The sequence below is a fragment of the Trachypithecus francoisi genome, unplaced genomic scaffold, assembly GCF_009764315.1.
Source record: "Trachypithecus francoisi isolate TF-2019V2 unplaced genomic scaffold, Tfra_2.0 Contig01461, whole genome shotgun sequence".
Taxonomy (NCBI): Eukaryota; Metazoa; Chordata; class Mammalia; order Primates; family Cercopithecidae; genus Trachypithecus; species Trachypithecus francoisi.
Window position 1 is genome coordinate 10776550 of NW_022681433.1, and position 27918 is coordinate 10804467.

At 42.6% G+C, this 27918-nt stretch overlaps 1 protein-coding gene and 1 long non-coding RNA gene across 6 annotated transcripts in view; one reads left to right on the forward strand and one right to left on the reverse strand.

Moving 5' to 3' along the window:
* Window positions 1-3983, reverse strand: part of PDS5B (PDS5 cohesin associated factor B) — a 184404-nt gene extending 180421 nt beyond the window's left edge. For all 5 annotated transcript variants that reach the window (XM_033235594.1, XM_033235585.1, XM_033235601.1 and 2 more), the window contains exon 1: window positions 3823-3983. The gene's annotated coding sequence lies outside the window, so the exon portion shown is untranslated. The remainder of the gene's footprint in view (window positions 1-3822) is intronic.
* A 178-nt stretch (window positions 3984-4161) lies between these two features.
* Window positions 4162-8437, forward strand: LOC117097605. The gene is made up of 3 exons (XR_004443004.1): window positions 4162-4296; window positions 4495-4613; window positions 7986-8437. It is a non-coding gene; the product is annotated as an uncharacterized LOC117097605 (long non-coding RNA).
* Window positions 8438-27918: the final 19481 nt, after the last annotated feature.

A 27918-nucleotide genomic window follows, 5' to 3' on the forward strand; every position in this document is an offset into this window, starting at 1 on the left:
GAGATACAGAGCTTTCCTTTAAAATCTCTTAATTACTTTCCTAAAATCACCTCTGGGGAGAAAGAATCCTATCCTACCTAAGGAAACACAAACTCTCATTTCTTTCCAGGTCCCTAACCATTCTCTTCTAGAGAAAGACAATGGTCTTGGTTATAACAGCACCTCCTTCTCCTTATGGGATCTAATCTTGGCTAATTTCACTCTCCCATATAAAAAGAGCAACTTCAACTCTCACTGAAAAGGAAGGAGGGCCTGCTCCTTCGGAACTAAGTAACAGCAGAGATCCTACTCTCTGGTCTGTCTCAGTTCTCACCACCTTGCTGTGAATAGCCAACCACTACTCTACACTTCTACAGGACAGGACGTCTTCTTCAGTCCTGTTTATTGCACCATCCTTGGTACTGTATGTATACAGAAGTTTAGTACCTGTTCATTTTAATTGAATCAAGTCATGATCTGTCAAAGGAGAAAGTGGCAGGCCTCAAAATAGTTTCTTGCTTTAATCAGTCTTTCCCCGACGCCTGTTAGCTTTCAAGTTTTACACAGCTAAACCAAGTATTTCTAATTACTACTTATTATTAATCTCTAATTATTAGAATACAATGATTATGGATACTTTTTAAATCTCAAATTACAGGCTTTAAGATTTGAACAACTAAATTTTATTCACCTAAGATTTATTGTCATGATTTTCTCACTGTGCATGATCACTCATGCCAGCTAAAACAATTACAGTCTCAACACAGCAGACTTATTCTTAATTCTGAACTAACTAATGAGAAAGGATTCTAAAACCTTTTTCAACTAATGGGGGGAAATGGTTAGAATCAGGTGGCTCATAACAGAACAGTGTGAGAAAAGGGCTCACCTCTACTCTCCAAGGAGCTAGAACTGCAAACCATTTGGCAGCTTCTTCACTAAGCTTAAAAAGTAAATACATTCTCAGAGAAATTACTGGGCTTATTTTTAAACTAAGTATTTTTGGAATCTTTAACATTCCCGAACAGGAATACAAAAATCAAATAAAATGCACATTGTAACTGGAAGTGACAGATGACTTGTGTGGCAAACTAAGTTTAAAAATTAAAAAATACACACACACTCATGTATGCACTATATCTTGTAACAAAACAAAGGTCATACTAACTTTCCCAAATTACTCTTAGAAGTTTCACAAACAATAAATAAATGCCATGTCAAGTAATATTACATAATGAAAGAGCAGGCAGCTCCCAGAAACAAAGACCTACAAGAGGTTATCTTCTGAGACAACCTAAATGGACTGAATCCTAAACAGAAATTATTAAAAACCAGACGCTGAAACAGATGGCTAACCACAAAACTTTACTCTTGGTTAAATTAATAAAAAGGTGAGAAGGGGATGGAGGGTAATGTGCTACCCTGAATTTTTATTAATAAATATTGCTAAATCCTGAATAGAACAAAAAAAGACAATAGCGAAACTTCTCAGCTTCCAGGATATCTAAAGAGCTGCCCCAATTCCACCACATGAATATGACTGTGGCCTCAGAAATTATTGATAAAGCCTACTCCTCAAAATGTTACTTTGTTAAACAAAGCGGCAGAACAGATTAAACAACTTTCATCAAACAGTCAACTCGGTAGAATCTTACTACAAATAAGCTTAACACAATATAATACAAATAAGCTTAATACAAACATCTCATGACAAGAATCACTATCATCAGTACATGTCTCTCTAGTACGGGGGTAAAAATGAGAGGGGAGAGACATAACACGAGAGAATAAAGGCGACAAGAGTAACAAAAGCTGCTGTAAAAGTTAACATAGGGAAAATCAGCCTTAACCAAAACAAGGAGAAAAGAAAAAAAGAAAAAAGGTGAACACAAACACGACCTTCCCATTTAAAACACATCTTTAAGTAAACGCCAGCTGAGAAGAGGACAATTTTTTAAACCATCAGAAAAGGGAGGAAAAAGTCCCTATTTGGATAACTTTTATAAAGTCTTAAGTGCATCTTTTTACATATACTTGTAAATGTATATTAAGCACAAATCTTATTTCTAAGGAATAACGTTCTTAACATGTTTTTACAGTTTCTGAGAATCAATCGATCTTAACATAAAAGGTCCCATGTTAACTTTCACCTACATATTCACCACTACAAATTTTAATTCGGTTTTCTGCTATCACCATGAGATACAAGGACAAAATGTTCCACGAACTAACCCGTCTACACCATTGAATACTCATTTTACTGTCCCTAAAGATGCGAACATCTCAGACATGTGTACCGCATAAAAAGCTGTCTTTCAAGTCCATATTTGTGGCTTTTAACGGGTTTACCTGACCACTACATGAGTTAATATAAAAAACGTTCTGTCTGGGAACTCTGGATGGGTTAACTGAGAACAATGACTATATTGCCGTTCAAGTATTGGGTAATGACGATTTATTTACAGCTCGCCTCCTGCACGTAAACACAACTTGAGTTTTTGAAGTTTATTAGGAAGATGGTATAGGATTACCCAACTCTCTCCACACCGCAGACCAACCCTCTAAATTAAGGCTATATCCAAAGTTTCCGAAACTATTTCATCGGCAGGGTAGGATCAGTCGGGGCGCCACTGCCCATCCATCACCTCTTACTAAAAGTACAAGGAGCACTTTCTTCGACATAAAAAAGGGTTAACCCTTGCTAGGGTAGAGAGGCTGTTGAAGACGCGCGCGGAATGGGTGGGTAGCTGTTCTTTCAACCCTTCCCGGAGCTCGCCCCGTCCGCGGCAAGGAACGCAGCAGCCTGCAGTTCCGAAGGCGAGGGGCGGCGTTTCTGGTTTCAGTCATTTCTCCAAAATAACTGTCGAGCTACTTCAGAGTTAGCTTTCACGTCTCTACCAAAAACCAACAGCAGTAGCAGCAGCAACAACAAACAAGGTTTTTCTCCGGACCGAAAACTTTTAAAGCAGCATTACAATAACAGTGCAAAAACACTAACGAGTCACAATTGCACACCATTTTCCCCGCAGTTCCTTCCGAAAGGAAAGCTAGAACCCAGTTGTCGCCTGGGAGGAGTCCCTCCACGCCAGCGCTGGGCTCTTCCTCAACTGGGTCCTCAGGTTCCCCGAGTACCCACTCCGGGCGGCGCGGTGAGCGCGATTTCCCTCCAGCTAGCAGCGAGGAAGAGCGCAAAAATGTCACGCTCAGCCCGTCCCCTGGCCCGAAGCGGAGGCCAGGCGGCGCGCGGGGACCCGGTGGCGAGGGCGAGAGCGCCCGCGGCCCTGACCCGCGGTCCCCGCCTGCCCCTCGCCCGGAAGGGGGAGAAACTCGCCCGCGGGAGGATTCAACAGGAGCACCGCGCCGCCCGCCTGCCGCCCGGGAAACAGCCGCCGGCCGGCCGGGGCGCGGGGGGAGGGGCGCGGCGGCGGCGGTGGCGGCGGGAGGAGGGCGCGGGCGGCCGGGCGGCCCCGGGACCCCCCGCCCGCGCGCAAGGTCACCGCCCGCCGCCGCCGCCCGGGCCGGGATCAGAGCGGCAAGTTTAATTTCCACAGGCTGCGGCAGAGCCCGCGGCGTGGAGGCGCGCGTCGGGGCCCTCCCCACCCCCACCGCACAGCCGGCCCGCGCCCCGCGACCCCCGCCCCGGGCCGCCGCCAGGCAGCAGCCCGCTGCAGCCCCCAATGCCGGGAGGCGAGTCGCGCCTGGCACCCGGGCGGGCGGCGCTTCAGCCCTGCCACACACACACACACACACACACACACAGCGGCAGTGGCGGCCACCGAAAAATGGAGCGCCGCGGCCAGAGAAGAGAGACATTTTCTTTCCGTTAACTGAATTGTTTCCTACCTCCGGGTTCCCGACTCGCTACTCCTCTCACTCCGCGGCTCTCCGGGATCCGCCGCCGCCGCCGCATCCAATCGCCTTCTCTCCCCCCTCCCCTTCCGCAGCCAGCCCGGCCGTTCCTCCTCCTCTCCGCTTCAAAATGGCGCCAAGCGCTCTTCGGCGGCTGCTCCAATCGAACCGCCGCGGACAGCACCCGGGGGGCAGGCAGAGCGCGGCATGGGTGCGCAGCGCCCCCTGCCGACCAGACGGCCCCGCGCGCGCCCGCCCTCCGAGCTCCGCCCCGCCCCGCCCCGTCCGCGCGCGCGCACTCCCCTCCTCAGCCCCGCCCCGTCCGCGCGCACGCAGGCACACGGGCACGCCGCCGCGGAGGCCGCGAGACTGGCAGCTGTCAAGGCGTCCACTGCTCTTTCGGCTTCCTAGACCTCCACCGACAAAAATCATTCCGGTTGTTACGTAGCCCTGTCTTTTTAGATAAAGGTTGGGAGATTTTTTAAAACACATTCAGCACAGGTGTTGTGCTGGGTTAACAGAATTGGTATTGTTAACTACTTTGCTCCTTACTTGTTAACTCTGACCTAGTCGTCTCAGAATGCCATACAAATAGTTTTCCTACACTTTATGTGTTATGTCTTTATTAAATCTCCTCGCTTTCCTAATTTGATGAATTGTTTATAGGTGGTAGGCTGGCGGAGACAGAGTAATTGAGCCTGTGACGAAGCATTCTATTCCTTTGGCAGAATTGTCCTTATTAGAGGAAGACATCATCTGGAGACCACAGGGACACATTCCAGGAGGTGGGTCTCCTCCCCTCTTCACCTTTAGGGGATGCCAGTCCCTCAAGTGGGTTTAGCCTGGTCTCAACAGACCACCTACCTTGGGGGAAGGTTTCCTCCCCAGCTAGGTCCCTGCCAGAACTGAAGAAGGGACTTCCTCCTCTTTTTACGTTAATATCATCCCTTCTGTAAGGAAGTTTCCCCCAATATGGTGTGTTTGGTTACTAGAATTTTGTTCCAGGGAGAATTTGTTTCAACAATGAACAAGCAAAGGGTGAATGAATGGATTACAATAGGATACTTATCAACTGAAAGAAAAGATAAGTAATGCTGATATATAAACTAATGTTATTGTGCACCTAGAGATACTAGGTGCATTTTCCTCTGTCTGTCCTAATGGTAATTGCCCGATTCACCCTTACCATGTAGCTGTTTTGAAGGCTATCTTCTTTCTGCACCTAGAGATTCTGAGACCTCTTCATTTCCATTTTTGTGGGATTCCCTGGACAATTCCGCTTCAGTCTCCTACAGTGCTTGCTAGACCAATATGTTGTGTTAATGTATTCCTATGTCCAAGATTTTGCCACTGAATACTCCAGGTTCTACCCATTTTATACATTCGTTGATGAAGTCTACTATGAGTTTTTTCTGCCCTCTTTTTAAAATTATCTCAGGAATTTTCTTATTTTACATTGTTGTTCCATCAGCATAAATCTTGTATGGAAGAAGAGAGTAGGATGTCTAGATCTAGAAAAACCTTTCCACTTTGGTTGTTTTTATTATCTTTTTTACTTTATTTTCTTCAATTCCCAAACCTCCAAAGCCAGGAAGCAAGAAAGTTTCAGAAGAACGGCAGGATGAGAGCAAGAATTTTTTTTTCTTTTTCTTTTTTTTTTTTTGAGACGGAGTCTCGATCTGTTGCCAAGCTGGAGTGCAGTGGTGCAGTCTCGGCTCACTGCAACCTCTCCCTCCCGGGTTCAAGCGATTCCTCTGCCTCAGCCTCCCAAGTAGCTGCGACTACAGGCACACACCACCACTCCCAGCTAATTTTTTATAATTTTTAGTAAAGATGGGATTTCACCATGTTGGCCAGGATGGTCTCCATCTCCTGCCCTCGTGATCCGCCCGCCTCAGCCTCCCAAAGTGCTGGGATTACAGGCGTGAGCCACTGCGCCAAGCCAGGAATTTTTGTATAAATTATTCAGTGCTCTTATCCCCATCATTTGACACCTAGTAGCCTCAGTAAATATTTTGTTGAATGTATGAATTCTTTAAGAATGTCAATCTACATCTTGTATATGGCAGTGAGTCCTGAAAGGGATGAAGGTGTCACATCAGCTTTGTGAGCTGTTTTGCCAGTTTCACCATTAACCGGCTCTCTTATGAAACGATGCCTTGAATTTCAATAATGAGGACCAGAATACATATCGCCCACATTAGGCTGCTAACACCACAGGATTAAGCCCAAGAAAGAGTGGGCAGAAAGGAGATAGCCTTCAAAACAGCTACATGGTAAGGGTGAATGGGGCAATTACCATTAGGACAGACAGAGGAAAAACTCTAAAGCTTTAATGAAGCATAGTTTCTAATGAAAGGGCATACTTTTATATGACTGCAAGTGGCTTTACGGAAATCGGTAATATAAACTTTCGTTTAAAACAATACTGTTTGGGAAAACTAAAATCTAAAATTGATATTTGAACAAAAATAATCTTCTGTGTTTGGGATTTTTAAAAATAGCCAAGTTGCAATTCATTAGCATCAACATAATTGGATGTGACATTATTTAAGACAGTTAAGAGTGTGAACCATTCAAAACTCAGTTGTGAATGCTTTCTACTCCAAGAAAGAGAAATTATGTGGGAATTATGTCCAAATGCTGGTTTTATACAGAAATGGTTAGGAGAATTGTCTTTGATTATGAATAACCACAAATATAGTTCCCACCTCTACTAATTTTACATTGCCGCTATAACAAATCATCACAAAGTTGGTGGCTTAAAAGAGCACAAACTTATTGTCTTACTGGAGTGCAGAAGTTTGACAGGTATCTCGCTGGGCTAAAATCAAGGTGTTGTCAGGGCTGCGTGCCTTTCTGGACGCTCCAAAGGAGAATCCATTTTCTTACTATTTCCTTCTAGAAGCTGCCCAGATCCCTTGGCTCATGTCCTCCTTCCTCCATCCGCAAAGCCAGCTCCATGGCGTCTCTCTGACCTGCTTTTGTCACCACAGCTCTTCCTCTGACTCCCTTATCCACTTTTAATACCCTTGTGATTATATTGGGGCCACTTGGATAATCTCTAATTTAAGATCCATTGGTTAGTGACCTTTATTCCCCTTTGTCATATAACATAACATATTCAAAGGTTTGGGGATTAGGACATGGATTTGTAGGGGGACCATTATTCAGCCTGCCACATCACTCATATTTGGGTTACCTGGGCTTTTTTAAATAGAGTCTAAAGTTGAGGTTCAAGAGGTCAGGAAGTTGGAAGACATCAGGAATGCACACAATTAACCTGGACAGTCCTAAATATACCCCCATGGCCCCTACTGCATTTTGAGTACAACCTTGCTACACTACAGCATGGTTTCCAAACTGTGGTGAAATGTTTATCATATTATGCATAGTAGAGCACACTGGGCAGCTAGTTAGTAAATGATGAGACTGGGCCCTACCTAGACAAACATTACTTGTTCAGTGTAATTCAAGGTATGTCCCAAAGGCTAGTCAACACAAAAATTTGATTCCTGTTAGCCTGCAACTGTGCTGAAATTCCCACTCGACTAATTTATTGGGTTAAGGCATTGGATTCTCAGAAAACATCTTGGAATGTGGTTGTGTCACTTGAAAAAGTTAGGCCGGGCTTGGTGGCTCATGCCTGTAATCTAGCACTTTGGGAGGCCAAGGCGGATGGATCACGGGGTCAGGAGTTCAAGACCACCCTGGCCAACATGATGAAACCCCGTCTCTACTAAAATTACAAAAATTAGCCAGGTGTGGTGGTGGGCACCTGTAATCCCAGCTACTCGGGAGGCTGAGGCAGAGAATTGCTTGAACCCGGGAGGGGGAGGTTGCAGTGAGCGGAGATCACATCACTGCACTCCAGCGTGGGCAACAGAGCGAGATTCTGCCTAAAAAATAAAAATAAAAATAAAAAAATAACACCCTAACCTATTCATATCCATTTGAAGAGATTAAGCCCAACAGAAATTAGCTTTGTGATATTTTAGGCATTAAGCAAACAGGTGAGGCGTTGTGATAAACTCCAAGCCCCTGAAGTTGATCCTTCATTCACAATATCACTGCTGCTGAAAGATAGCATACAGGCTCTTTTCCTTCACCCTCATCCAAGACTCAGCCCCTGGTGCCTCAAATTTCTCCCTCCACAGTTAATCCCCTGCATGAGGCAATGAGCCCATCTTGTGATCCTCTTTACAATGCAAATATTCCTGAAAGGATGCCACATCCGTCTACAGTCCCAGGGCAGCGGTTCTTAACTGGAGTGGAGTGGAAGAATACCAAAATCATCTGGGAAACTTCTGTAAACTAGATCTTCAGAAACTATACTGGAATATGTTTGATACATCTAACTTTTTAAAAGAGTTTGAAAGATAGATGACAGAAATTTTTACACAAAGTATGGTAGCTTGCATTATTATCCAAAGAGAGATTTGGGTTTAACAAAGCATTTATCATCAGTTCAACTTCTGGAAATAATAAAGAGATATGGAACCAAGAGCAATTTCACTTGGTAAGTAATGAGAATAAGCAAAGGAGAATTTAGACTGCTGGTTCGAATATTTGTACAAAGGCATATAAATTCCTTCAATATAATACGTTTCACATATATTCATATATTCACACGCAATCACTAATCAATGTTATTTAGTTTTGCACTATTTGAAAAATCTACAGGCCAGGCATGGTGACTCATTCCTATAATCCCAGCACTTTGGGAGGCTGAGGTGGACAGACAGCTTGAGCCCAGGAATTTGAGACCAGCCTGGGCAACATAGCAAGACCCTGCCTCTATAAAAAGTAAACAGTTAGCTGGGCATGGTGGCACGCACCTGTAGTCCCAGCTACTCGGGAGGCTGAGGAGAGAGGATCACTCGAGCCCATGAGGGAGAGGTTCCAGTGAGCAGTGATTGCACCACAGCACTCCAGCCTGGGCAACAGAACAAGATTCTGTCTCAAAGAAAAAAATTTTTTTTAATTTAAAAATCAGCATTCCAGTGCAAGATGGCCAAAAACTCCAAAACAATTTTTCAGTTTCACATTTCTGTTCTAGGCAAGCAGCCTGTTTTTGAGCATAGGGTAGTAGCTCACTCTATATGGAACCAAGTTTGTATCACTTTTTATTCCAAGTAAATTAACTTCACTCCTAATACTTACTCTTCATGGATATGTAGGAAGCATCCTTTGTTCTAACACAGGAATTCTATTTCTTCTCCTGGCCTTCTCGTTTAGTTAAAACGTGATATTTAAAATTAGCTTTATTCAGCGGCCAGCAGATGGAGCTATTGAAAAATGTTGACATCTCCATTCTTTTTTATGAAATAAAACCAGTTTAGAGATACACTTTAATTTTTTGCTGTGTAAATTATCTGCCCATTATAGAGAAATCTGGAACTGCAGTTAAGATTTAAAAGAATAAAATATCACTCATAATTATGCCAGCAGAAAAAATTACTTTTAATGCTTTGGTATATATATCAGTCCAGAACATATTATATTCATGTATTTAGATTTAGATTGTTTTACAAAACATAATGTTTCATAATATAAAATTTGCTCCTAGAGGCATAGAAATCTCCAAGGATAATATTGAAATATTCGCAACTGTACAGGACAGGCAAGGACCAATGAGAACAGATAGATACTGGCTATAGCTTGGATAGGACCCCATATGCTTCCTGCTGTGTGAAGCATTAACTCTTCAATTGATGGATGATGGGCAAGGTCTTGGGGGCAGCAGGGAAGGGTTTGGGTGCCCAAGGAGGAAGGGGTGGGTTCAGAGAACCGACCGTATAACAACCTTATAGAAGTGTTTCATTATTTTTAACAACTAATACAGCCACAATAATAAATACCAGGTGAACTATCAGCTCTAGAAATCTCTGGAAGAATATACAAGGTTATGCAAAAGTAGAGGACTCCTAGATGGGAATCAATGTGACTTGGGAACAAAGGTGAGAGAAATCTGTCACTGTAATACCTTTGGTACTATGAGCATGCATTTAATATTTTAAAAATAAGTTTTAAATAAAATATCATAAATAACTTTCTGGTGAATAAATACACATTGATATTATTATTTTAGTAGCTATGTAATACTATTTTATTGTGTAGTTACGCTATGATTTATTTAATGAACCCCTATTGTTAAGTAGTTCGATAATGAATTGTAACACAAAAAATATATTTAAATCCATGACTCATAATATATCTTAAAAATAAAAACAATCGGCCAGGCACAGTGGCTCATGCCTATAATCCCAGCACTTTGGGAGACCAAGGTGGGCGGATCACGAGGTCAGGAGATCCAGACCATCCTGGTCAACATGGTGAAACCCCGTCTCTACTAAAAAAATACAAAAATTAGCTGGGTATGGTGGCACATGCCTGAAGTCCCAGCTACTCAGGAAGCTGAGGTAGGAGAATTGCTCGAACCTGGGAGGTGGAGGATGCAGTGAGCCAAGATCGCACCACTGCACTCCAGCCTGGAGACAGAGCGAGACCTCGTCTCAATAAATAAATAAATAAATGAAATGAAAAGAAAAAAAACCATCACTATTGGAGATTGCTAATGAATTATTTTAAAAACTAACAAATATAAGGAAAGAATCAATCATTTATCCTGCTTGCTCTATACAAACTGTACCAGTGGAAAATCAAATAGTAATCTGTGAACAGAAGTAGTCCAGCTAACAAATGAAGAAGGAATGTAAAAAGTAGAATATTGTTATTTTAAAAACCCTAATGAAAATAGATGATCCAGACATTGAACATAAGTACCTGCTGGCATCACAAAGAGAGAGAATAAAGCATTAGATGTTCACCGAGAGAGGAATACACCAGCACCTATGTAATCATCTTGCCATACAAATCTAACCTGAATGCGAAAGAGCCTCTAGATACAAGTATCAATTTACCAGAAATACATAGGAACATGTTCTGGTCTTTCACACAAATAAATTCCAAAGAAGAAATAAATGAGGGATGGAGGCGAAACATAAATATTAAAAGAGTTCAACCAATCAGTCAGTTGCAATGTGTGTACCTATTTGGACCCTGATTCAAAAAAATAAATTGTGATTGGCCGGGCACGGTGGCTCACACCTGTAATCCCAGCATTTTGGGAGGCCAAGGCGGGCGGATCACAAGATCAGGAGATTGAGACCATCCTGGCTAACGTGGTGAAACCCTGTCTCTACTAAAAAAAAAAAAAATACAAAAAATTAGCTGGGCGTGGTGGCAGGTGCCTGTAGTCCCAGCTACTCGGGAGGCTGAGGCAGGAGAATGGCGTGAACCCAGGAGGTAGAGCTTGCAGTGAGCCAAGATCAAACCATGCATTCCAGCCTGGGCAACAGAGCAAAACTCTGTCTCAAAAAATAAATAAATAAATAAAAATAAATAAATAAATAAATAAATAAATAAATAAATTGTGACATATATAGGACATTTGGAAATTTGAACACTGGATATTTAATGATATTAAATACTTATTGTTAATTTGTTTTTTGCAATAGTAGTACAATAGCTATGCTGAAAAATTTACTGAATACAAAATCTTCTGTTTCTTGATCTAGCTATTACTTACCCAGTGTGTTCAATCTGTGAAAGTTTAGAGAGCACCACATTTTTTGTATGCACATTATAGTTCAATATAAATTTGAAAATATAAATGCAAATGATAAACATGGCTTTTTTTTTTTAGAAAAAAGGAATGATATGATATAGTATCTAGGATTTACTTCAATGTAATATAGAAAGGGGAAAAAAAGCAGAGTACATATGGAACAAGATTTACCATGAGTTGATAATTGTTGAAGCTCGGTGATTGTAGTAGTTCATTCTCCTGCTACTAATAAAGAGACACCTGAGACTGGTTAGCTTATAAAGGAAAAAGTTTTAATTGACTAACAGCTCAGTATGGCTGGGGACGCCTCAGGAAACTTACAATCATTATGGAAGGGGAAATAAACACATCCTTCTTCACATAGTGGCAGTAAGGAGAAGTGCCAAACAAAAGGGGGAAAAGCCTCTTATAAAACCATCAAATCTCATGAGAACTCACTCACTATCAAGAGAACAGCAGCAAGGGGGAAGAACTGCCCCCATGATTGCATTATCACTCACCAGGTCCCTCCCACAACACATGGGGATTATGGCAACTACAATTAAAGATGAGATTTGGGTGGGGATACAGCCAAACGATGTCATTCCATCCCTGGCCCCTGCTAAATCTCATGTCCTCACATCTCGAAACACAATCATGCCTTCCCAACAGTCCACCAAAGTCTTAACTCATTCTGGCATTAACCCAAAAGTCCAAGTCCAAAGACTCATCTGAGACAAGGGAAGTCCCTTCTGCCTATGAGCCTGTAAAATCAAAAGCAAATTAGTTACTTTCCAGATACATAGGGGTACAGGCATTGGGTAAAATATGCCTGCTCCAAATTGAAGAAATTGGCCAAAAAAGGGGCCACAGGCCCCATGCAAGTCCAAAATTCAAGAGGGAAGTCATTAAAATTTAAAGTTTTAAAATGATCTCCTTTGACTCCATGTCTCACATCCAGGTCATGCTGATGCAAGAGGTGGGCTCCCATGGCCTTGGGCAGCTCTGCCCCTGTGGATTTTCAGGGTACAGCCCCCCTCCAGGCTGCTTTCACAGGCTGGTGTTGAGTGTCTGTGGCTTTTCCAGGTACAAGGTGCAAGCTGTCAGTGGATCTACCATTCTGGGATCTGGAGGATAATAGTAGCCCTCTTCTCACAGCTCCACTAGGCAGTTCCCCAGTGGAGACTCTGTGTGGGGGCTCCGACCCCATATTTCCCTTCCATGCTACCCTAGCAGAGGTTCTCCTTGAGGGCCCCACCCCTGCAACAGACTTCTGCCTGGACATCCAGGTGCTTCCATACATCCTCTGTAATCTAGGCAAAGGTTCCCAAACCTCAATTCTGGTCTTCTGCATATCTGCAGGTCCAACACCATGTGGAAGCTGACAAGGCTTAGGACTTGTACCCCCTGAAGCAATGGCCTGAGCTGTGTCTGGGCCCCTTTTAGCCATGGCTTGAGCTGGAGCAACTGGGACACAGGCCACACAGAGCAGTGGGGCCCTGGACCCAGCCCAGGAAACCATTTTTCCCTCCTTGGCCTCCAGGCGTGTGATGGGAGGGGCTGCTTTGAAGTTCTCTGACATGCCCTGGAGACATTTTCCCCAATATCTTGGTGATTAACATTTGACTCCTTATTATTTATGCAAATTTCTGCAACAGACTTGAATTTCTCCCCAGAAAATGGGTTTTTCTTTTCTATTGCATTGTCAGGCTGCAAATTTTCCAAACTTTTATGCTCTGCTTCCTTTTGAATGCTTTACCACTTAGAAATTCCTTCCACCAGATACCCTAAATCATCTCTCTCAAGTTCAAAGTTCCACGGTTCTCTAGGGCAGGGGCAAAATGCCAACAGTCTCTTTGCTGAAGCATAACAAGAGTCACCTTTGTTCCAGGTCCCAACAAATTCCTCATCTCCATCTGAGACCACCCCAACCTGGACTTTATTCTCTATATCACTATCAGCATTTTGGTCAAAGCCCTTTAACAAGTCTCTAGGAAGTTCCAAAGTTTCCCACATCTTCCCTGTCTTCTGAGTCCTCCAAATCTCTAGGAAGTTCCAAACTTTCCCACATTTTCCTGGCTTCTCCTGAGCCCTCTAAACTGTTCCAACCTTTGCCTGTTACCACATTTTTGGGTACCTTTACAAAAGTCGCTTCCACATTTTTGGGTACCTTTACAGCAGCACCCGACTCCTGGTACAAATTTACTATATTAGTCCATTTTCACACTGCTAATAAAGGCATACTTGAGACTGGGTAATTTATAAAAGAAAGAGGTTTAATTGACTCACTGTTCACCATAGCTGTGGCAGTCTCAGGAAACTTACAGTCATGGTAGAAAGAGAAGCAAACACATCTTTCTTTACATGGCAGCAGCAGGGAGAAGTGCCAAGCAAAAGTGGGGAAAGCCCCTTATAAAACCATCAGATCTCACGAGAACTCACTCACTAGCATGAGAACAGCAACACAGGGTAACTACCCCCATGATTCAATGACCTCCCACCGGGTCCCTCCCATGACATGTGGGAATTATGAGAGCTACAATTCAAGATGAGATTTGGGTGGGGACACAGCCAAACCATATCAGTGATAGGCACAGGAGGGTTTATTATAGTATTCTGTCTACTTTTGTATATGTTTGAAATAGAGTAACTAGTTTTTTTTTTTTTTTTTAAGTATACAGATTTTAAAGTTTTGGCACATCTTCCCAAACTGTTCTCTAGAAAATTTATCCCAAGTTTTACCATATGGACAGTGTAAATCAACAATCATACACAACCAGTATTAATGCAATTTTATGGAAACGTAATTTGAGATAATGCCATCTCCAAGAATCTTAATTTAAAAACCAATTAGTTTGAGCTTTTGCATAGTACAATATTATAAAGTAAAATGTAAAGATTAAAAATTATCATATGATTATTTCATTAAAGAATACTGAGTGAGGCTGGGCACAGTAGCACATGCCTGTAATCCCAGCACTTTGGAAGGTTGAGGCAGGCAGATCACAAGGTCAAGAGATCGAGACCATCCTGGCCAACATGGTGAAACCCCGCCTCTACTAAAAATACAAAAATTAGTTGGGTGTGGTGGTGCACACCTGTAATCCCAGCTACTCGGGAGGCTGAGGCAGGAGGATTGCTTGAACCTGGGTGGCAGAGGTTGTGGTGAGCTGAAATCTCACTACTGCACTCCAGCCTGGTGACAGGGCAAAACTCCATCTCAAAAAAAAAAAAAAAAAAAAAAAAACATGCTCAGTGAAATAAATCTAACGTCTAGGGACAACCAGAAATAAATTAGAAAGAAGTATAATTGGCCGGGTGCGGTGCCTCAAGCCTGTAATCCCAGCACTTTGGGAGGCTGAGACGGGCGGATCACGAGGTCAGGAGATCGAGACCATCCTGGCTAACACAGTGAAACCCCGTCTCTACTAAAAAATACAAAAAACTAGCCGGGCGAGGTGGCGGGCGCCTGTAGTCCCAGCTACTCGGGAGGCTGAGGCAGGAGAATGGCGTAAACCCGGGAGGCGGAGCTTGCAGTGAGTTGAGATCCGGCCACTGCAATCCAGCCTGGGCGACAGAGCGAGACTCCGTCTCAAAAAAAAAAAAAAAGTATAATTACAATTATGAGTCAGCACCTCAAAGTGAGCAGACCTACCTAACATATGAAACATATGAGAACACAAACAGCACATCTACACACAAAAAAGACATTGTAGGGTTGTGTAAAGAGAGTGGATTTTGATATAATATGAATTTACTGCAAATGCTACACTATGGAACTTTCAATTACTCAGTTTAATCATCTGTAAAATCTAAATGATAATATTAACCACTTTTCAAAGATGTTGTGATAATTGATATATGTAAAGTTCCACGTCCAATTCTTGACACATTATAGTCACTTAATAAATGGAAATTTATATTAAGTTTTATGAGTGAGTAATTTTATCTTCTATAAGAAACCTCTTAAAAATAAATCCAGGGCCAGACACAGTGGCTCATACCTGTAATCTCAGCACTTTGGGAGGCTGAGGCAGGAGGATCTCTTAAGGTCAGGAGTTCAGAACCAGTCTGTGTATTATAGCAAGACCCTGTCTCTACGAAAATTTTTTTTGATTAGTCAGACATGGTGGCATGCACCTGTAGTCTCAGCTACTTGGGAGGCAGAGGCAGGAGGATCCCTTGAGCCCAGGAGTTTCAGGCTGCAGTGAATTATGATTGCAAGACTCTGTCTCTAAGGAAAATAAAAATAACAATAAACTAAGACTGGCCAGGTGTGGTGGCTCATGCCTGTACTCCCAGGACTTTGGGAGGCCAAGGTGGAAGCATCACTTGAGTTCAGGAGTTCAAGACCAGCCTGGGAAACATAGTGAGACCCCCCCATCTCATTAAAAATAAATAAATAGGCCAGGCGCGGTGGCTCAAGCCTGTAATCCTAGCACTTTGGGAGGCCGAGACGGGCGGATCACAAGGTCAGGAGATCGAGATCATCCTGACTAACACGGTGAAACCCCGTCTCCACTAAAAACTACAAAAAACTAGACGGGCGAGGTGGCGGCGCCTGTAGTCCCAGCTACTCGGGAGGCTGAGGCAGGAGAATGGCGTGAACCCGGGAGGCGGAGCTTGCAGTGAGCTGAGATCCGGCCACAGCACTCCAGCCTGGGTGACAGCGCGAGACTCCGTCTCAAAATAAATAAATAAATAAATAAATAAATAAATAAATAAATAAACAAACAAGATTGGCACATCCTTATTATGTACCTATTTTATGAACATGGTAAAAAAACAGAAGTTAGTAATCTTTCAAAGATGGTGTGGCAAATCCTCTTTCATTCAGAGAAGTTGCGGTTTTTTTTATGACATGGGAGTAGCACCTCTTGTCATACATCAAGGCTGCTGAAGGCATAGCTAGCATTTCCAAGGCATTCCCTTTGAAAATGCAAAGCTTGCAGTAGAGAGACTACTGGGGATGAGGAGACTGTGTTTAAGTCAGCAAACAGGTTAATTGCTGGAAAAAAAGAAGGATGAATTGACTTCCAGTAGGGAGGAGGCAAGAGTGAGGCTGAGTACCAGAAGGGGACTCAAATGCCCAACCAACTTTACCCAAGATAACCACCCATTTCCAAGGCTTTATCTCATAACCTCATCAATGCAATAGCCTCCTCTTTCCAGCCCCATACCCTTTCTAACCATACCCTCACAAGGGTCTAAAGAGCAATTCTAATCTTAACGTTTCCCTGCTTCCCTTCCTTTCAGGTCAAAGCCCAAAGTCCACTATGTTTTGTAGAGTTCTTTATGACCCTCACCCCATTTATCTTCCTAGTACAATAGGCAGCCTATGCTCTGTCCTTATAGAATCATATGCAAGTCTCTCTCTCTTGCCTCCTTGACTTTGAATGTTTTGTGCCTTTCTTCTCCAGAAAAACTTCTAAATATCCTTCAAGACATAACTCAATTGTTTCCATCTCTGAGAAGCTCCTTATAATGCCCAGGCAGAGTTAGGCAGTCCTTTGACCATGCCCTCCCTAGTCACTGCTCAGCACAACTTTACTCTCACACTAATTACACTGTATTTCTATTATTTGTTAATTATTGGTTTAAATGTCTATATTCCCTACTGGCCCATGGCCTCCTTGAAAATAACTATAATTTATTTATGTTTATATTCCCAACTGTTAGCCCAAGGAGGACTGCACAAATATTGCAGGAATGAATGAACATGAATGACTGTGGCATATTAAGGACAACTGTGATGGCATTTGTGTACTGGAAGATGATAGGAAGAACAACCATAGGCTGGACAGAGCTGGGTTAGAAATAGGGCTCCAGACTTAGTAAGGATATAATCTTAGGAGATTTACTTAACCCTTTTAACCTCACATTCCTCATTTATAAAATATTTTTAACATTCTGCTACAGAACTCTCTCATTTCTCTACATTGAGTAAATTCCTAAATGAAAACCTGACCAAGTGATTTACTGGCTTTAATGATATCCAACTGCCCTGGGGATAAAGTAGTCTCACTTAGAAACATTACAAGACTTGCTAATGATCAGGTCCTTGCTAACTAGCAGAGCCTCAAATTTAATTTTCCTGCTTTTCACATGACTTTCTTTCCCCCAATCCCTAATGTGGCTTCAAGTCCTTTCAAAGACCAGAGCACTAGACAGCCACTACCGAGTAATTCCAGTGGTATGTGAGATGAAATCTACTTGTGAACATAGTTTGAGGTGTTGCTTTCTCTGACCCCACAAGTCTGGGTTAGGTGTCATTGGTACATACTCTGATGACACCCTATACTTCCTCCATCATAGGGCATTTGTATTAGTCAGGTTTTTCTAGAGAGACAGAATCAATAGGATGCATATACAGTCACCCTTCCACCAACTGCGTATCAAAACTATTTGGAAAAAGAAAAAAATACAATAACAATAATACTAATTTTTTAAAATACAGTAGAACTATTTACACAACACTTACATTGTGTTAGGTATTATAAGTTATCTAGATATGATTTAAAGTATATGAATTATGTGGGTAGGTTATATGCAAATACCATATGATTTTATATAAGTGACAGAGCACCCTTGGATTTTGATATCTGCAGGAGTCCTGAAACCAATTCCCCATGGACATCAAGCGATGAAAGAAATTTATTTTAAGGAATTGGCTTACCTAATAATAAAGGAGGGCAAGTCCAAAATCTGCAGGGTAGGTGAACAGGAGGGACATCCAGGGAAGGGCTTGTGTTGTTGCAGCCCTTTGGAGGCCACCCACTGGCCGAATTTTTCTTGCTGGGAGTGAGAGGTGGGATTTGGGAGTGGTCTATCTTTTGTTCTATTCAGGTCTCGATTTCATGAGGCTCACTTACATTATGTAGGGCAATCTGCTTTACTCAAAATCCACAGATTTGAAAGTTAATCTCATCCAAAAACACTCTCATAGAAACATCCAGAATAATGTTTGACCAAATATCTGGGTACTGTGGTACATTTGTAGTCAGATTTTAAGAAAATAACTTAAGTCACCTTGTGGAGAATGGGCTACAAAATAAAAGAATGGCAGCAGATCATCAATTTAGAAAGCTATTCTAATAATCCAGCACAGAAATGATGAGGGCCCGTGTCCATGTTTCATCCTGGCTGAACACATAGCCAGAGTCACCCCAAAAACCACAGCAGGGCAGTACCCGTAGGTGAGCACCCAAAACCATCCTGAGATGGGTCTGGTTGGAATTCTAAAGCAAGAAGCAGCTGGGCACAGTGGCTTATGCCTGTAATCCCAACAGTTTGGGAGGCTAAGACAGGTGAATCACATGAAGTCAGGAGTTCGAGACCAGCCTGACCAACATGGATAAATCCCCGTCTCTAATAAAATTACAAAATTAGCCAGGTGTGGTGGGGCATGCTTGTAATCCCAGCTACTCAGGAGGGTGAGGCAGGAGAATCTCTTGAACTCGGGAGGTGGAGGTTGCAGTGAGCCAAGATCGCGCCATTGCACTCCAGCCTGGGCAACAAGAGTGAAACTTCATCTTAAACAAAAAAGCAAGAAGCACTAGATGCCAAGGTGATTGGTCCAAATAATTTATTAGGGGAACTTAGAAACAGAAGGGGTTGCAAGCTGTCCTCTTTGGGACAGGGAGATAAGGGATGTTCTCCTGAGATATGTCAGCAACTAGGGCGTTGGGCTATGGAGTTGATGTGAGAGTTTAAGGAATGCGGCTCAGGGCTAGAGCTAGTTTCTTTCAGTGTTTTGGGCAAGAACTTAGACACCTTTCTCAGTGCCTGCAAATGTTCAAGGCCCCAGCTTGGGTTCAAGCCTACAGGGGAAAACATGCAGCTGTCCAGGTCACTTTGTGTTTCTCAGTCAGGACAGAAAAAGAAGTGAGGAAAACTGGGGGACCGTGCACCGTAAAGCAGAGAAGAAAGAACAGAACTAGAAAGAGACAGATGTGATGTAAGGAGTGAGCAAAAGTCTAGATGTTAAGTTTGGGGGTTGGGGAATTAGATAGATGGTGATTGCTATGGTTTGAATGTAGTTTGTTTTTCCCCCACCAAATCTCGTGTTGAAATTTGATTCCCAGTGGAGGCCTAGTGGGAGGTATTTGGATTATGGAGTGGATCCTTTATTAATTGCTTGGTGCCATTCTAGTGGTAGTGAGTGAGTTCTAGCTCTCACAAGACTAGATTGGTTCTCTGGGGAATGGATTAGTTCCCGGAAAGCAAGTTATTATAAAGCCAAGACAGGCTGGGCACGGTGTTTCATGTCTATAATCCCAACATGTTGGAAGGCCAAAGCAGGAGAATCTCTTGAACCTGGGAGGTGGAGGTTGCAGTGAGCCGAGGTCACACCATTACACTCTAGCCGGAGCAACAAGAGTGAAACTGTCTCAAAAAAAAAACAAAAGTTAGCACCACGCCTCTGGTAGAGCCTGCAGAACCACGAGCCAAAATAAACATATTTTCTTTATAAGTTGCCCAGCTTCAGGTATTTCTTTATAACAACACAAGAACGGGCTAACACAAAATTGGTCTGTGCAATTATTTTCTTGGAAATGACTCCAAAACACAGACAACAAAAGCAAAAATAGACAAATGAGATTACATCAAACTAAAAAGCTTTTGCACATAAATGGAAATAAGTGGGTGAAGAAACAGCCTACAGAATGAGAGAAAATATTTGCAAACCATATATCTGATAAGGGCTTATTTCTGAAATATATAAAGAACTCAGACAACACCATTGTAAGAAAATCTAACCAAAAAATGGGCAAAGATATTTCATATAAATAGACTTTCTTAGAAGATGACATACAAATGGCCAACAGGTATAGGAAACAATGCTCAACATCACTAATGATCAGGAAAATGGAAATCAAAACAGCAATGAGATATCACCTAACACTTGTTGTAATACTATCATCAAAAAGATAAAAGATACAAGTGGCAAGGATGTGGAGAAAACAAAACCCTTGTATGCTGTTGGTAGGAATATAAATTAGTACAGCCATTACGGAAAACAGTACAGAGTTTTCTCAAAAAGTTAAAAATAAAGCTACCATATAATCCAGCAATTCCACTTCTGAGTATATACCCGAAGGATGTGAAATCAGTATGTCAAAGAGATATCTGCACTCTCATGTTCATTGCAGCATCATTCACAATAGCCCAGGAATGATGCCAACTTAAGTGTCCATCAGCAGATGAATGACTAAAGAAAACATGGTATAGGTACACAGTGTAATAGTTTTCAGCCTTTCCAAAGAAGGAAATCCAGGCTGGGCACAGTGGCTCATGCCTGTAATCCCAGAACTTTGGGAGGCTGAGGCAGGTGGATCACCTGAGGTCAAGAGTTTGAGAGCAGCCTGACCAACATGGTGAAACCCCGTCTCTAATAACAATACAAAAATTAGCCTATAGAAAATGATCCTATCAATTTTGAGTGTGTAACCACTAGTGATAGAATGGCTAAAGATAAGAACTGTATACATGATATAAAGGAAAGATGGCTTCAAAGTATTGGTAAACTTTAAAAAGTAATTTTAATTTTGCAAACATGAATCATTCCAAGGAAGGAAGAAAGCAGGAGGTCCCTAAAGAAACCATATGTAGGCCAGGCACAATGGCGTATGCCTGTGATCCCAGCACTTTGGGAGGCAAAGGCGAACGGATCACAAGGTCAAGAGATCAAGACCATCCTGGCCAACGTGGTGAAACCCTGTCTCTAATAAAAATAAAAAAATTAGGCCGGGCGCGTTGGCTCAAGCCTGTAATCCCAGCACTTTGGGAGGCTGAGACGGGCGGATCACGAGGTCAGGAGATCGAGACCATCCTGGCTAACACGGTGAAACCCCGTCTCTACAAAAAAAATACAAAAAACTAGCTGGGCGAGGTGGCGGGCGTCTGTAGTCCCAGCTACTCGGGAGGCTGAGACAGGAGAATGGCATAAACCCAGGAGGCGGAGCTTGCAGTGAGCTGAGATCCGGCCACTGCACTCCAGCCTGGGCGACAGAGCGAGAGTCCGTCTCAAATAAATAAATAAATAAATAAATAAATAAATAAGCTGGGAGTGGTGGTGAGCCCCTGTAATCCCAACTACTTGGGAGACTGAGGCAGGAGAATTGCTTGAACCCAGGAGGTGGAGGTTGCAGTGAGCCGAGATCACACCGTCGCACTCCAGCTCTGGGTGACAAAGCAAGACTCTGTCTTGGGGGGAAAAAAAAAGACAAGGTCTTGCTCCATCACCCATGCTAGAGTGCAGCAGTGGAATCATAGCTCACTACAGTCTCTACCCCCTGGGCTCAAGCTATTCTCTTGCCTCAGCCTCCTAAGTAGCTGGGTCTACAGGTGCACATCACCATGCTTGGCTAAGTTTTGTAAATTTGTTTAGAGGTGGGGTTTCACCACATTGCACAGGCTGGTCTTGAACTCCTGGGCCCAAGTAATTCTCCCATTTGGCCTCCCAAAGTGCTGAGATTACAGGCTTGAGCCACCGTGCCTGGCCCACATAGTTTCTTTTAAAAAAATATACATTTGGTCTCTAAAAAAAATACATATGGTTTCTTTTTTTCTTCTTCTTTTTTTTTTTAAATGGAGTCTCACTCTGTCAACAGGTTGGAGTGCAGTGGCACAATCCTGGCTCACTGCAACCTCCACCTCCCGGGTTCAAGCGATTCTCCTGCCTCAGCCTCCCAAGTAGCTGGGATTACGGCGCATGCCACTACACCCAGCTAATTTTTGTATTTTTAGTAGAGACTGGGTTTCACCATGTTGGCCAGGATGTTCTCGATCTCTTGACCTTGTGATCCACCCACCTCAGTCTCCCAAAGTGCTGGGATTACAGGTGTGAGCCACTACACCCGACCTACATATAGCTTCTTTAGGGACCTCCTGCGTTCTTCCTCCTTGGAATGATTCATGTTTGCAAAATTAAAATTACACTTTTTAAAGTTTACCAATACTGGGCCAGGCGCGGTGGCTCACTTCTGTAATCCCAGCACTTTGGGAGGCTGAGACAGATGGATCACCTGAGGTCGGGAGTTTGAGACCAGCTAGACCAAAATGGAGAAATCCCATCTCTACTAAACACACAAAGTTAGCCAGGCGTGGTGGCACATGCCTGTAATGCCAGCTACACAGGAGGCAGAGGCAAGGGAATCACTTGAACATGAGAGGTGGAGGTTGCAGTGAGCTGAGATCGAGCCATTGCACTCCACCCTCGTGAACAAGAGAGAAACTCCATCTCAAAATAAACAAATAAATAAAAGTTTACCAATGCTTTGAAACCATCTTTTCTTTATATCATATATGTAGTTCTTATCTTTAGCCATTCTACCCCTAGTGGTTACACACTCAAAATTGATAAGATCATTTTCTCCTGGGTTGTCATCACTTTCTGGTAATCATTTCCTCTTATTGATGACTTGGTTGTACCTTTGAAGCAAGGCCCATGGTTAAAGTTCATGTCGTTTCTTCTAGCCCCTGTTCCATTCTGATAGACAGGTATTAAGAATGGACCCAAGCAAGGCCGAGTGTGGTGGCTCACGCCTGTAATCCCAGCACTTTCAGAGGCTGAGACAGGCGGATCATAAGGTCAGGAGTTCAAGACCAGCCTGACCAACATGGTGAAACCCCGTCTCTACTAGCATTTGGGTGAAACCCCAAATACTAATTACAAAACTCTCATGTTGATCAGAGCTAAAGTGGATGTTGTAGTCACCTTTGGAATGTGGCCTTTTTTTTTTTTTTTCTGAGACAGGAAAGTGGCCTTTCATTGAATGTTAGCTAACAGTTGCTGAAACACGTATTCCTAATTAGGGCACAAACCAGTCTTAGGGTGTAGATTTAAACAAACACACACACTGATATCACATTGCTTATGCTAGAAACTAGCATTTAGAGAAAACAAAAAACTGCATTCAACTTAGAATGGGTCACAAGCAAAGCCCCAGTTCATGTGTCGGCCTGCATGACCCAAGACGACACCAGGAGGCATTTTGTAAATAATAAAATGATACTTTTATATCCTTATTGTGCTTAGTGTATTTGTTTCTGAAAGTGACACTGTGAGAAAATCCTAAGCAGAGAAGTAAGAGAGAAATGGGGGGGAATCCTAACCAGTGGTGACAGCAAAAAAGTGATAATATCAGAGATGGATTGCAGCCCCCAAGGCAGAAGTCAGTTTCTCAACTTGGTCCAGGCATTGGTCAGTCCAGGATTAGATGTCCTCAGAAGTACACTTTCTGGTAATAGGCATCATTTCCCCCACTCATCTTTCAGTCCCTCTTCACAGGAAAATCAAGACTTCACAATGGACATGGAGTACCATAGTTCACACAAATAAACCTATGCTAAAAATATATGGAAGAAGACGGCCGGGCTCAGTGACTCATGCCTGTAATCTTAGCACTTTTGGAGGTCAAGGTGGGGAGATCACCTGAGGTCAGGAGTTTGAGACTAGCCTGGCCAAACCCCATCTCTACTAAAAATACAAAAATTAGCTGAGTGGGGTGGTGAGTGCCTGTCATCCCAGCTACTCGGGAGGCTGAGGCAAGAGAATCTCTTGAACCCAGGAGACAGAGGTCACAGTGAGCCAAGATCACACCACTGCACTCCAGCCTGGGCAACAGAGTGAGACTTTATCTCAAAAAAAAAAAAAAAAAAAAAAATATATATATATATATACACACACACACACACACACACGCAATTATTTTCAGTGAAACCTAAGGGAGCTCTTTTTAAAACAAAACTGTCTTGATAACAAAGCCACACAAATTTTTATCTTATTAATAAAGAAAGTCTGCTTCTGGTAACTTCTGTACCTTGAACTTTCGGGTGGGGGGGTTAGAAAATTAACTTACGCCATAAAACACTTTATAATTTTATTTCTTGGAATGGAATTAACTCCCACAAATTTTTATTGATTCTGTGCATAAAACCGTTTATACTTCTAATCAGAAATTGGAGAAATAGCATATTTTTTGGCTGTTTAGTGTCAAGGTCATTCGAAATTATATTTTGCAAGCAATTTTTCAGAAGAACTAGTCAACATATTTGCTTTGAAAATAGATGTGTATGGCTTTGATAAAAACTCGTGTGACTTTAATGGTTTCATTAATTTTCCATCAGTGATGTGATCTATTGATTTTTCCATTATAAATATTTGTGCTTACCATGCTCTAAAATTTATTTTTATTTTTTTATTTTTTTTATTTTTTTTATTTTTTTATTTTTATTTTTTGAGACGGAGTCTAGCTCTGTCGCCCAGGCTGGAGTGCAGTGGCGCGATCTCGGCTCACTGCAAGCTCCGCCTCCTGGGTTTACGCCATTCTCCTGCCTCAGCCTCCCAAGTAGCTGGGACTACAGGAGCCCGCCACATCGCCCGGCTAGTTTTTTGTATTTTTTAGTAGAGACGGGGTTTCACCGTGTTAGCCAGGATGGTCTCGATCTCCTGACCTCGTGATCCGCCCGTCTCGGCCTCCCAAAGTGCTGGGATTACAGGCTTGAGCCACCGCGCCCGGCCTAAAATTTATTTTTAAAAATAATGTTTCATTACATAAAGATGACATTTATTTTTTACAGCCTAGAAATGCAAAGCTGATTTTATTTTTTAACTAAATCACTATCTAAAACAGCTGAGCAAAAAGTGATTTGGGGATGGTTTAGCAGTGTTTTTCCTGTTTAAAAACTTCCATTTGGCCGAGCATGGCAGCTCATGCCTGTAATCCCAACACTTTGGGAGGCCAAGGTGGATGAATCACTTGAGGTCAGGAGTTCGAGACTAGCCTGGCCATCATGGTGAAACCCCCATCTCCACTAAAAATACAAAAATTAGCCGGCGTGGTGGCGGGCACCTGTAATCCCAGCTACCCGGGAGACTGAGGCAGGAGAATCGCTTGAACCTGGGAGGTGGAGGTTGCATTGAGCAGAGATGGTGCCACTGCACTCCAGCCTGGGCAACAGAGTGAAACTCAGTCTCAAAAAACAAAACAAAACAAAACAAAAGTATATTTCGTCAAAGTGACGTGCTTTTATCAGAGAAAATGTGGAAATACAGAAAGAATAACTAAGTTATACTACTTGGAGTTAGCAATGAACAGCAAATCTGAGTAGATTAAGCAGAAGGGAGCTTACGGGAAGGACATTAGAGGACACAGAACCCAGGATCTGCTGGGGACCCAGGGTGAGAGGGAACTGATGCCAGTGTTGTACGGGAATGGCTGGCTACAAGAACCATAGCAATAGAAACTACATAATCAGAAAAACCCATTAGCAATGCAATGAAGATTGCATGCAGTAAATATCTTTGACCATACTCATAGCCTTGGCACGTTAGATCAAGATGCAAAATACTAGGAAAATACTTCATTATCCAAATCATGGGTCATGTGCTCATACACTGGCTGTACCAGAGAGAGGAAATGGTGAATCTGGCCCCTTCAGGTTTTGTTTTGGCACTGTTCCCACCAAGACTACCTACAATGGGTATTCTCCACCAGGAAGATGGGTATACTGACAAGAAATCTGGCATTGAATTGGATACTAGAAATTATCCAATTCCCACCCAAAAAAGACAAAATCCTCTAGAGAGACGTTAGAAAGTGTCATACCTAAGCTTACCACTCAAAGAAAACTTAATATTTTGGTATCTTTCCTCTTAAGACTTTTCTATGAATTTTTCTTCTATGGACATAGCTTAGATCATGGAATCCAAAAACAATTTTTAAAAATCCTACTTCCTTCAAACACCAATGTAGCATACGCATTTATTTTTCATGGGATTAAAATCTCGATAGTCATTGCTAATGGTCAAATAATTATCCGTAACACGTGTAATAGTGAACTTAAAGCATATACCTACTGTTGGAAATTTAGATTGTTTCTTTTTTTCTTTTTTTTTTGTTTGTTAAGACAGAGTCTCACTCTGTCACCCAGGCTAGCGTGCAGTGGCGCGATTTTGGCTCACTGAAATCTCTGCCTCCCAGGTTCAAGCAATTCTTCTGCCTCCGCCTCCTGAGTAGCTGAGATTACAGGCACCTGCCACCATACCCGGCTGATTTTTGTGTTTCTAGTAGAGATGGGGTTTCACCGTATTGGCCAGGCTGGTCTTGAATCCCTAACTTCAAGTGATTTGCCCACCTTGGCCTCCCAAAGTGCTGAGATAACAGGCATGAGACACTGAGCCCAGCTGGGAATTTAGATTGTTTCTAAGGAAAAATGCCTCTGTAATAATTGGTACAGGAGTTGCAGATCAATTTTTTCAATTGACTATTCATTGTCTAGCGAATCAGATTCAGGTTGTATGTCTCAGTTCGGGCTGCCATGACAAACATACCATAGACCTGATGGGCTAAACAGCAAACATTTCTCACAGTGCTGCAAGCTGGAAGTCCAAGATCAGGGTGCCTGCAGACCTTCGTCTGGTGAGGACCCACTTCCTGGTTGGCAGATGGTGATCTTCTCACTGTGTCCTCACAGGGTGGAGACAGAAATCACCTCTCTCATGTTTCTTCTTATAAGGGCACTAATTCCATTCATAAGGGCTCCACCCTCAAGACCTAATTACCTCCCAAAGGCCCCACCTCTTAATACCATCACCTCAAGGATTAGGATTTCAACATATTAATTTGGGGGGAACAAAAACATTCTGCTCATAACAGCATGCAACCAAAGCGCTTGCACAGGGCCTTGGATCAGTTAAATTGGGGCTTGTTAAATTAAATTTAGCCTAAAGCTTCCTCTTTACATATTTGAAAGGTTTCTCCCTACATAGCAGACTGTAACCTAACTGAATGTATAAATAGATTGTAACATATTCTTCTTCCAACTACTGAGTTTTGGCCAATCGAAGGTGGCCAACTGTTCAAACTGGGTTCACATAAGGCAAATGCCAAGCTGTAACCAGTCTGGCTATTTCTGTACCTCTCTTCCATTATCTGTGTATCACTTCTTTTTCTGTCCACAAGTTTTCTTTGACTATGCAGGAGCACTGGAGTCTCTTTAAATCTGCTGTGATTCTGGAGGCTGCCTGATTAATGAATCAATCTTTGCTCAATTAAACTTTGACAAATTAAATTTGCCTAAGGTTTTTCTTTTAACAGTTGGTGTCAGAAGTGAGATTCAAAGTAGGGTTTCTGTCAACACCCAGGAGCACTGAGTAACCAAACAAGGTACCTGCTAGACTCATTTTGTCCTCCCTCTAGAAACACCTGGGTAAGTTCTCGGATTCTGAATCTCCATGGATTTGTGTTTTGAGCTATCCAAGTTTGAGCACAATTTTTTTATCTGAACCGGGTTCAGACATCACAACAAAAACTGGGCCACGTCCAGGTGTTAGCAGAAAGGGATCCTCATCCAGAACCCGAGAGAGGGTTCTTGGATCTCACACAAGAAAGAATTCGGGGTGAGTCTATAGAGTAAAGTGAAAGCAAGTTTATTAGGAAAGTAAAGGAATAAAGAACGGCTACTCCATAGACAGA